The following is an 11,284-nucleotide window of genomic DNA, read 5'->3' as shown; positions in this document are numbered from 1 at the left end:
TTTCTCTTTGTATCATCATAATGTGCTATCATTTCCTTCGTGAAAATTGACCAGGTGACAAGTGGTTTACGAGAACAAAGCCCTTTATACCATAAAAATTGATTCGGTTATAAATAATTAGATGCAATGCATACCTTTTGTAACAATGTTAAACCATGTAGATCAAAATATTTCTCCATCTGTAGTATCCAATTTACCAGATCCTTGCCATCAAATTTCCTCATCTTGCTTTTTCTTGATTTTAGGAGCTCGATCTTGAAACGACTGTAACTCTGTAATTTCAGATCTTCCAGTTCTAAAATCGTGACTTACAGTAGCCGTCTGTGTCCTCTTTCCAATGCCACCAATCTTATCCAAATTGGATTCTCCAAGGAAGAGTTATGCCAAATCTCCCACGGTGACATGATTATAGACTAGTTCAGTAGAGCGAACTTGAACGACGTGCCATGTGTCATTGTTTTTACCTTTGGATATGAAAAATGTACACAAGAAACTATAGTACATCCTTGTTCTGTAGCTTCTTACGAAATTTCAATCTAATTCTCGAAACAAAAGTTATGACTATTTTACCAAGGTCACCTGTTTGGAATGTAATTCAGGGGTCTACAAAAAAGCTAACTTCCTCAAATCATATCTCCACAAATAATGCGCAAAAAGATCTGAAATTTGTATCCAAGATTTAGCACGATTTCCTCTAAAATGGGTTTTTTTTTCGCTTCTTAAACGTCACAGAAACCATTTTATAGCAAAAATTCCACGATGACCTATTCGGAGCAGTGAAACCCTAGAATCCAAAGCTATGATTCCAAATGTTATGAAACTAGCTCACAAAGGATAGAAAAGAGAGATCAACGCCTTAGAATTTAGCCTCTTTGAGGGGGAAATCTCCTTTACATTACATAAATGAACAATTCTTGGATGATACAATGAAAAGACCTTCTTTCTATATATAGGAGTCTAAGGGGTCATCATATAATTAGAGCCGACATAACAATAATAATGTAAGGGCATAATAATAACAATAGTGGGCTTCTATGGGGCACAATAGTAACAATATGGGGACTACATGGGTACAAAAATATAATAAGGGGGTTGTACTAATAACAATAAGGGGATACACTAGTAGTATAGGGGCCTAATAGTCAAGGGGTGAAAAATTTTCCTGGTAAGAGTGTGGGAAACAAGAGGATTTGATTGATAGTCCATGTAAATTTTAGATATGACTAATTATGAGTAGACCAGTGAAAAATAAGTTTGGAAGAATAACACATAAAAGGAAAAATAGACATGCAAGAACAATCACCACAACAGTGACCACTGATGGGAAAAAATAAGAAAACTAATGTGACACTTGTGAAAGGCGAACGAGGGACCAAAGAAACAATTGTACAAGATAATATACATTAAAATGATAGAAACCATGAAAATAAACAAGAAAAAAAACACTCACAGAAACCAAACGATAAAAAGCGACAAGAGACGAAAAAAGAAAAACTCACTTGAAAAAGCACCACAAACTCCACTGACGGCGACTTGATATCCTTGTGAATGCTAGAGATCTAAAATTGAATGTACAAATAAGATCTAAGGGAATCCATTATATAGATCTATACTGATTAGGGTTTATGATGTGTATGCCTAAAATCAAGTAAAAAGTGACACTTGGTGGAAAGTTCAAAAATACTAACTGTGCCACCTTGGGGAAACTAATTAATGAATCCCTATTTTATAAGGATGCTTTTTCATTTTTTTCCTTTTTGGGAAACTTGCATGCACATTTCCAAGAGGGATTGTGCAATTCCGAGGACTGGGAAGATTCTTGACTCATTGCATTGAGCAGTTTCTTAGGTAAAGGGATGCTTTGCATAGTTTCCATCAAAAAGGCTGGGATTCCATCTAGAATTGCACAGATTTCATGCTCAATGCTAGCCTGCTAAGAATAATTTCCCAATTTTTGGAGGAAATGTTGGCCTACCTTCCAAGATTGTGTAGTTTCTAGAGGTAAGCCCAACAATGCTGCAAGGTCAAGTGAGAAGTTATCTTTTGTTCAAAGTATGCCAAGCTAGGATCAGTACATCACAAGCAAAGCATGAATACTTACTGACAGTATAGGATAAGATGTTTTGGACAAAATTAAGGCCCAAAAATCAAAGCATGATAAATTATGGAGCGTGGTTGATGCAACATGACGCTAGAGACTGCGTAATGCGTAGTTGTTCCTGGGAAGAATGGGATGGAGACTATGCATTGTGTAGTCTTAGTGGACAAGAGTGAGGGCTTGAGCCCTGGAACTAACCGATGCGTAGTTAGGTTATTCCTGAGACTTTGCATTATGCAATCTCAGAGGCCAAGTTGAGAGCTTGAGGCTCAAAGTTGTGCAAGCCTAGCTAGACAAGGTGATGCATGGCCAAGGGATGAGTATATCTTCATAGTACGAGTGTGGTATATAAGAAGAGTTGAGTGATAGTTCATGTTAAACTGAGGATATAAATAAGTATAAATAGATCGGTGCAAAATAAGTGCAGAAGATTAACAAGTAAAAGGAAAAACAAACATGTGAGAAGAGTCATCACAACGATGACTACTAACGGGACAAAATAAGAAAACTAGCGTGATACTTCCAAAAGGAAAATGTCAGACTGAAGCAACACTTGTACAATATAATATACATTAAAATGCCAACAACCATGAAAATAAACAAACAAACAAAAATCTCACAGAAACTAAACGACAAAAAGCGACAGAAAAATGGCAAAATACGACAAAAGCAAAATTTACGCAGAAATGCATCACAAATTCCACCAAAGGCTCCTTGATCTCCTTGGGAATGCTATAGATCCAAGATCAAATGTAAAAATGAGCTCTGGGGATGTCCATTTTATAGATATATATTGATTAGGGTTTATGACGCGCATGCCTAAAATTAAGGAGATAGAAAAAAATGATAGACAACAAAGGAATTTTAATGATAGACCTGCTATCAAATGTCTTAGATGTGGTAAAATTGGTCATACTTCTACTAATTGTAAAATCCCTTGGGAGAAAGTCAGTGAAATGAGAGAATAGTTGAATGAAAAGAAAGATAAACCACCACTAGATAAGGGAAAATCATCAGAGTCTACACATTACATTGTTTCTCACTGTAATTTTAATATTAATGATGTTTTCAACACTATATTTTCTTCATGGCGAGATAGTTTGATTTTAGATTCAGGAGCCACTTTTCATATGAAATTTAGGGGGGATTTTTTTGAAACATTCAGTGACGATATTGATGGTGCTATTTACTTTGCTGAAAAGTCTTAGATTAAACTATCTAGCATTGGGTTTATTCGTTTGAAGATGCCAAATTTTGCAGATTATGTTTTATAGGATGTACTTTATATTCCACAGTTTTAACGAAATTTGATGTCTCTTATCCATATTCAGAAGCAAAGGCATTCTATTCATATATTTGATGGCATCATCGAGATAAGAAGAGCGTCTGATCATGTAGTTGTTATGACCAGTGTGGAAGAAGGTACGATTTTAAAATTAAATGGTACTTCATCTACTAATTCTTGTGCAAGTTCTGTTCTTTTGGCGTAGCAAAGTGATATTATGTCCCCCACCTTCTCGTGGCATGCTCGATTTGGTCACATCAATTATGGGAGCATCAAAATTATGAAAAATCAAGGTATTAAAGGTCTTTCGACAGTTCCAAGAAATATTACGCCTTGTGATTCTTGTATTCTAGGAAAGCATTGTAAACAACCTTTTCATAGTTCTTCTTTCAGATCTTCACGAAAATTAGGTCTCATACATTCAGATTTATATGGATCTATTCCTATTGCAACTGCAACTGCAAATGCAAATAAATATGTGCTGACATTTATTGATGATTACTCGCGAATGTGTTGGATGTATTTGTTGAAGAATAAGTTACAAGTGTTTGAAGTTTTTAAAAATTTTCATTTCATGATTAAAAATGAAACTCAACGGAATATAGGCATTCTCAGAACTAATAATGGTGGTGAGTACAATTCTCATGTTTTTAAATAGTATTTGAAGGACAATGGAATCAAACATCAAACTACCATACCTTATAATCCAAAACATAATGGCGTCGCAAAACGTATGAACAGAAATTTTCTTAATATGGTTAGATCTATGATGTTCTTTAAGAATGTTAAGTTGATGTTTTGGGGAGAAGCAATTATTTTTTAAACTTATATTCGCAATCGTTGTCCTTATTCTGTCATCAATAATAAATCTCCTTATGAAATGTGGTACAATCGTCTTCTTGTTTTTCAACATTTGAGATTCTTTGGTTCTCTATCCTATGCATTAATTCCAAAACATCAACACAACAAGTTGCATGCTAGAAGTCGCAAATGTATTTTCTTGGGATATTCTGATACTTCAAAGCTTATAGGTTGTATGATGAGGAGAACAAGAAGTTCATTCTTTCTATAGATGTTATTTTCCTTGAATTAGATAAAAGTAATTCCATTGTTGATAGAAAATGGGCTCATTTGGAGAAATTTGCATCTAAGAAGTTCTATTTTGAATTTGATAATGATGTTCCACACCCTGGAGGGGGGGTTCCCATTCTGGATCAGTCTATGGTTCTTCCATATTTGACTCATCAAAATGTCATTCTGGATCAGTCTGTGGTTCTTCAATGTTTGACTCATTAGAATGTTATTGGTGAAGAAAATTTGGATGATAGTAATGTTTCTGCAGGACCAGAAATTTCTCTTGAAGAGCCTTTTCTCAATCCTGTTTTTCAAGATGAGCAACCATCACAACCACTTCAGTAAGCTTTGCAAAGATCTACACGTGCTCGAAAAGTTCCAAGCAATTATGATGATTTTGAAACAGGAATGTATTCTAAAGGTGATTTAGGTAATGTTTCTCATGACTGTGAATTCAATCATTGTAGAATTAATGAACCTAATTGTTTTGAAGAAGCCACTAATTGTGATGAATGGAAGGATGTAATGCAAAAGTAATATGATGCACTTATTAAAAATGGAACTTGGAGGTTAGTGGATCCTCCCGTAGGTGTCAAACCCATTGGTTGCAAATGGGTGTATAAGATCAAATACAAAGAAGATGGTTCACTTGATAAATACAAGGCAAGGCTTGTAGCAAAAGGCTACACTCAGAAGGAAGGCATTGACTACATAGAGACATTTTCTCCTACAACAAAATTGGGCACAATTAGAACTTTGTTTTCTCTTGCATCTCAGAATAGCTGGAAGATACACCATATGGATGTTAAAAAAACTTTTTTGAATGGAAATTTGAAGGAGGATGTTTATATGTTTCAGCCTGAAGGTTTTGTTGTTAAAGGCAAAGAGCAAAAGGTATGCAAACTAGTTGAGGATTTGTATGGACTGAAACAAGCATCTCGTGTGTGGTATGAAAAGTTAACTAAACACCTTCTCAAATTGAATTATAAGTTATTTTGTTAGGTCCCTATAATACTAGTGATTCCACCATTACTATTGTCATTGTATCCCTTATTGTTATTGTTGTGCCCCTATTGTCCCCATATTATTACTATTGCGCCCCATAGAATCCCACTATTGTTATTTTTGTGCCTTCATATTATTATTGTTAGGTTGGCTTTGGTTATATTGTGACCCCTTAGACTCTTATATATAGAAAGGAGGTTTTGTCATTTGATTCATCTAAGAATTGTTCATTTGTGTAATGTAAAGGATGATGACCCCTTAAAGAGGCTTATTTCTAAGGCGTTGATTTATCTTTTCTATCTATTGTGAGCTGGTTTCATAACATTTGGTATCAAAGCTTTCGATTCTAGGGTTTTTCTACTCCAAGCAGGTCATCATGGAATTTTTTCTTTAACTTTTTAGCTACAAAGTTTCTGAAGCTAAACAAAAAACCCATTTGAGATAGAGTCGGTCTGAACCTCAGGCCCGCATTTCAGATCTTGTCCCATTATATGCTCGGAGATATAATTTGAGGAATTTAGGGTTTTTGTAGACCCCGAATTACATTCCAAACAGTTGAACTTGGAAAAATCGTCATAACTTTCGATCTAAGAATCATATTCAATTTTCGTAAGAAGTTACAGAAATACGACAGACTGTAGTTTTTTCAGTATGACTTTCAGAAACTAAGGTTGAAACAGTGACCCACGACATGTCGTACAAGTTCGCTCTACTGAACTAGTCTATACTCACGTCATAGTTGGAGAATATCCATGGGAGAATATGTATTGAATAGACCAATTCTTTCCATTCCAATGGGTGGTGTTGATGTTGTACTAGGACTAAAATGGCTACAACGATTGGGTACAATAGCTTTTAATTTTCAGGAACTTTTCATGAAATTCTCTTTAGAAGGAAAGGAAGTTGAATTAAGGAGTATGGCAGGGAAACTGAGAAAGATAATCAGCTCTAACAGAATGACAAAGCTTCTAAAGAAAGAACAACGAGGCATAATCTCATAGTTATGTTCACTAGAGGTTTCCACATCGACATCATCCATTTCTCCAGATCTCCAAAAAGTCTCGGACAATCATTCCAAGATATTTGAGACTCCCAAAGGCCTCCCACCTATTCGTGATCATGATCATGCTATTAATTTGATTCCAGAAAGTGTTCCTCCAAACATCAAGCCTTATAGATATCCTTATGTCTAAAAGAATGAATTTGAATGTATGGTTGCAAAAATGCTAGAGGCTGGTATAATTCAACCTAGTCAAAGTTCTTTCTCTGCTCCAGTAATATTGGTTCACAAGAAGGATGGATCATCACGCATGTGTCCAGATTATAGGGAGATCAACAAGCTCACTATTAAAGATAAATTTCCCATTCCTGTCATTGATGAATTATTGGATGAATTGCATGGATCAATTTACTTCACCAAGTTGGATCTTCATTCAGGATATTATCAAATAAGAATGAAGACTGAAGACATTCCAAAAACAACATTTAGAACTCATGAGGATCATTATGAATTTTTGGTCATGCCTTTTGGCCTTACTAATGCACCTTCTACATTTCAAGGTTTGATGAATTCAATTTTCAAACTCTTCCTTAGAAAATTTGTGTTAGTATTTTTTTGATGATATACTAATCTATAGTAAGTCTTGGAAGGATCATGTCCAACATGTTGACATGGTGCTCAAACTATTAGAGGAGAAACAATTATATGAAAAAATATCCAAATGTTTCTTTGGATTATAAGAGGTGGAATATCTGGGTCATATTGTATCTCATGAAGGTGTTAAGCTAGACCCTAGTAGAATTAAAACCATTAAGGAATGGAAAATCCCCACATCCATAAAGACCTACGAGGATTTCTCGGGTTGACAGGGTATTATCGCATGTTTGTTAAGAATTATGGGAGAATGGAAACACATGTAACAACATTATTGAAGAAAGATGCATTTTCGTGGAATCCAAAAGCAATTAAGGCCTTTGAACATCTTAAAGAGGCAATGTGTCAAGCACCAATCTTAGCTACACCGGACTTCACAAAAACTTTTATTGTGGAATGTGATGCCTCACGAAATGGAATTGGTGTTGTTTTAATGCAAGAAGAAAGACCCATTGCTTTTGAAAGTCGTCCAATCAAAGGAAAGTATTTACACAAAGCTATTTATGAGAAGGAAATGTTGGAAATACTACATGCACTTAAGAAATGACGGCCCTACCTAATGGGAAGACACTTTAAGGTAAAAATAGATCATGATAGTCTTAAATACTTTTTAAAACATATATTATCTTTAGAAGAGTAGAAAAAATGGTTCACAAAGATGTTGGTTTATGACTTTGAAATCATCTACAAAAAAGGGAAGCAAAATGTTGTGGCAGATGCACTCTCAAGAAAGGATGAGGATGTGGAAGCATTTCTTTCTGTCATTTCTATTATCCAACCGGATTGGATGAACGAAGCAAGGGATGAATGAGAAAATGATGAGGAAGTGTGGGCACTCATTCAAAAGATACAACAAGATCCCAATACATATGATATCTTTAGCTGGAAAAACGATTCATTATGGTACAAGGATCAGTTATACCTATGTAAGAATTCCCAACTCAAACAGAAAATTCTTAAGGAATTGCACACCTCTCCCTTAGGAGGGCACTGAAGATTTCTAAAAACCTACCACGGGGTTAAGAAGGATTTTTTTTGGGATGGCCTTAAATCGGATATTCAAAACTTTGTGGTGGAATGTTTGGTTTACCAACAAAATAAAGTTGAAACAATTAATACCCTAGGACTATTACAACCTTTATCCATTCCAAGCCAACGTTGGGAGGAGGTTTCACTGGATTTTATCATAGGTTTACCCAAGTCCAAAGGAAAGAGTGTTATCAAGGTGGTAGTTGACAGATTTACCAAGTACGCACACTTTTGTTCATTATCTCATCCATTTAAAGCAAGTACAGTTTCTACTGCATTTATGGAAACAATTCAGAAGCTACATGGAAACCCAAATATTATTGTAAGTGACATAGATCCCATTTTCACTAGAAATTTTTGGACAAAACTATTTTCTTTTCTTGGTACTCAGTTAGCTCATAGCTCATCTCATCATCCTCAATATGATGGGCAAACTGAGATAGTAAAAAAATGTTTGGAAGGATATCTTTGTTGCTTTGTATATGATAAATAGACACAATGGGTCAATTGGTTGCCTCTGGCTGAATGGTGGTACACCAATTCCTTCCATACTACAACAAAAATGACCCCATTTATGGCACTTTATGAATATCATCCACAATCCATCACATTATATTTAAGAGAAAATTCTCAGGTTCAAGTATTGGAAGATCACATCGAGAATCAGCAACAAGTTCTCCAACTCTTAAAGGATAACCTCACCTTGGTGCAGAATATAATGAAACAACAGGCAAATCAACATCGTAGCAAAAGAAGTTTTGATGTAGGTGATTGGGTATTCCTACAGCCACAACCATATAAACAAATGTCCCTCAAGCAAGCTAAGAATGATAATAAATTATCACCAAAGTATTATGGTATGTACAAGCTGTTTCAAAAGATAGGTACTATGGCATACAAATTCGAGCTTCATGCATCTTCCTGAGTGCACCTAGTTTTCCATGTTTCATGTTTAAAGAAGGGTATAGGTGACAAGCTTCCAGTTCAAACAATATTGCCAGAACTTGATGAGGAAGGAAAAATCATATTAGAACCTGAAGCAGACAAAGAAAAAATAACTTGATAGCTACGAAATCGATCAATTTTAGAGTATCTCATCAAGTGGAAGAACTTACCTGTTGAAGATTCCACATGGGAGGATGAGAATTTTATACAGAAGCATCTAGAACTACTCAAGCATTGAGGACACCACTTTTTTGAAGGAGAGGGGCATGTTAGGTCCCTATATTAAAATGTGATTCTCACATTACTATTGTCGTTGTATTACTTATTATTATTGTTGTGCCCCTATTATCCATATTTTTATTATTGTGCCCCATAGAATCCCACTATTGTTATCTTTGTGCCTTCGTATTATTATTTTTAGGTCGGCATTGGTTATATTGTGACCCCTTAGAATCCTATCTATAGAAAGGACGTTTTTTCATTTGAATCATCTAAGAGTTGTTCATTTGTGTAATGTAAAGGAGGTGGCCCCCTCGAAGAGGCTTGTTTCTAAGGCATTGATCTATCTTTTTGAGTTGGTTTCATAACATATTTGATCTGGTTGATGCAACTGTTTTTTTAAGAAAATTGGAAAGTCAGTTGTATATTTGGTTGTATATATAGATGATTTGATGAGCAAAAGAAACAATGATGACTATATAGTGTCCGTTAAAAGAGAATTCTTGAAAGTTTTTGACATAACAGATTTGGGTTTATTACATTATTATTTAGGGGTTGAATTTTATCAGAAACCCAAATATATTTTCATTTCTCAAAAAAAAAAACTTGGACAGTTATTGGACAGATTTTAGATGCAAGATTATAATCCTGTTGCTACTCCTATGGAGCAGAATTTGAAGCTTACTTCCACTGAAGGAAGTATGTTTGAAGATCCAACAAAGTACATACAACTTGTTGGAAGTTTGAATTTTCTAACTACTACTCGAACTCCCATAGCTTTTGTTGTAGGGATACTTTCCAGGTTCATGCATAAGCCATGTGAAGGTCATTAGAATGCAGAAAAGTGAGTGCTCAAGTATTTGAAAGACACTCGAACATATTGCATCAAATATTCCAAAGTTGCAGATTTCCATCTCACCGGATATTCAGATTTTGATTTTGATGGAGACAAGGAGAATGGAGTCTCTACTTCTGGTTATTTTATGAGTCTTGGATCAGCATCCATCAGTTGGAGATCATGCGAGCAATCTATTCCTGATAATCATGGAAAATTTTAGGGGCTAATGTTCGCCCAGTGGGCTAATTTTCCATGATTTTTCCACAAAAAATATTCGCCAATTTCCAATTTTATAAAAGATGATTCGCCCAAATTTTATAATATAAAATTATTTTACCTTAAAAATCGCCAAAATTATATAGAGAATATATATAAAATCATTACAAATTTGAATAATTTTACAAATGTATCAATAAACATTTTATAGTTTGCATATTATGGATTAGTGAGATTCGCCAATGTTTTTAAACTTCAAGAAAAATTTCCATCCTTAAAATTTTCCTTGCTGATAATTCTACCACCAAAGCCGAATATGTTGCAACAACTCAGGCCACAAAGGAAATCATTTGGCTTCACAAAATACTTGAAGACTTGCAAGAGAAACAAAAGGCTTCAACTCCACCACTTGTCGACAAATTTTCTGCAATTCAGTTGGCCAAGAATCCCAAGTTTCATGATCGAAGAAATCCTATTAACACCAAATATCACTTGATTCGACATTATGTAGAGGCCAAAGTTATTCATATGACACATTGTCCTACTTCAGAGTAGATCACAGACATATTTACAAAGCCAATGGGACGTGAAAAGTTTGAAAAGTTCAAAATTATACTCGGCGTGTCAAAGGTCCCTTTGGATTAAGGGGCGAATGCTAAATAATCCTTTGGGATTGTTATTGTATAATATGTAATTAGTTTTACATTCGGTTTTTACGGTTAATAAGTTACCGAGACACAACTGTCTTGTACCTAGATTGCACATGTATAAATAAGTAATTTTATTATTAATACGATGCTCTTTCATTTTGTTCTTTCATTGTGGAGTTTATTCAGGCTTGTATAGAAGACCAAGATAAATAACTATGGTGTAGAAGTAGTTCTTGATCTATTTGAGCGAATATCTTAACATTAAGTTTAT

This window comes from Pinus tabuliformis, chromosome J (genome assembly GCF_031772625.1).
Source record: "Pinus tabuliformis cultivar Carrire ecotype Pingquan chromosome J, CPIR1, whole genome shotgun sequence".
Lineage (NCBI taxonomy): Eukaryota > Viridiplantae > Streptophyta > Pinopsida > Pinales > Pinaceae > Pinus > Pinus tabuliformis.
Note: the sequence above shows the minus strand (reverse complement) of the source record.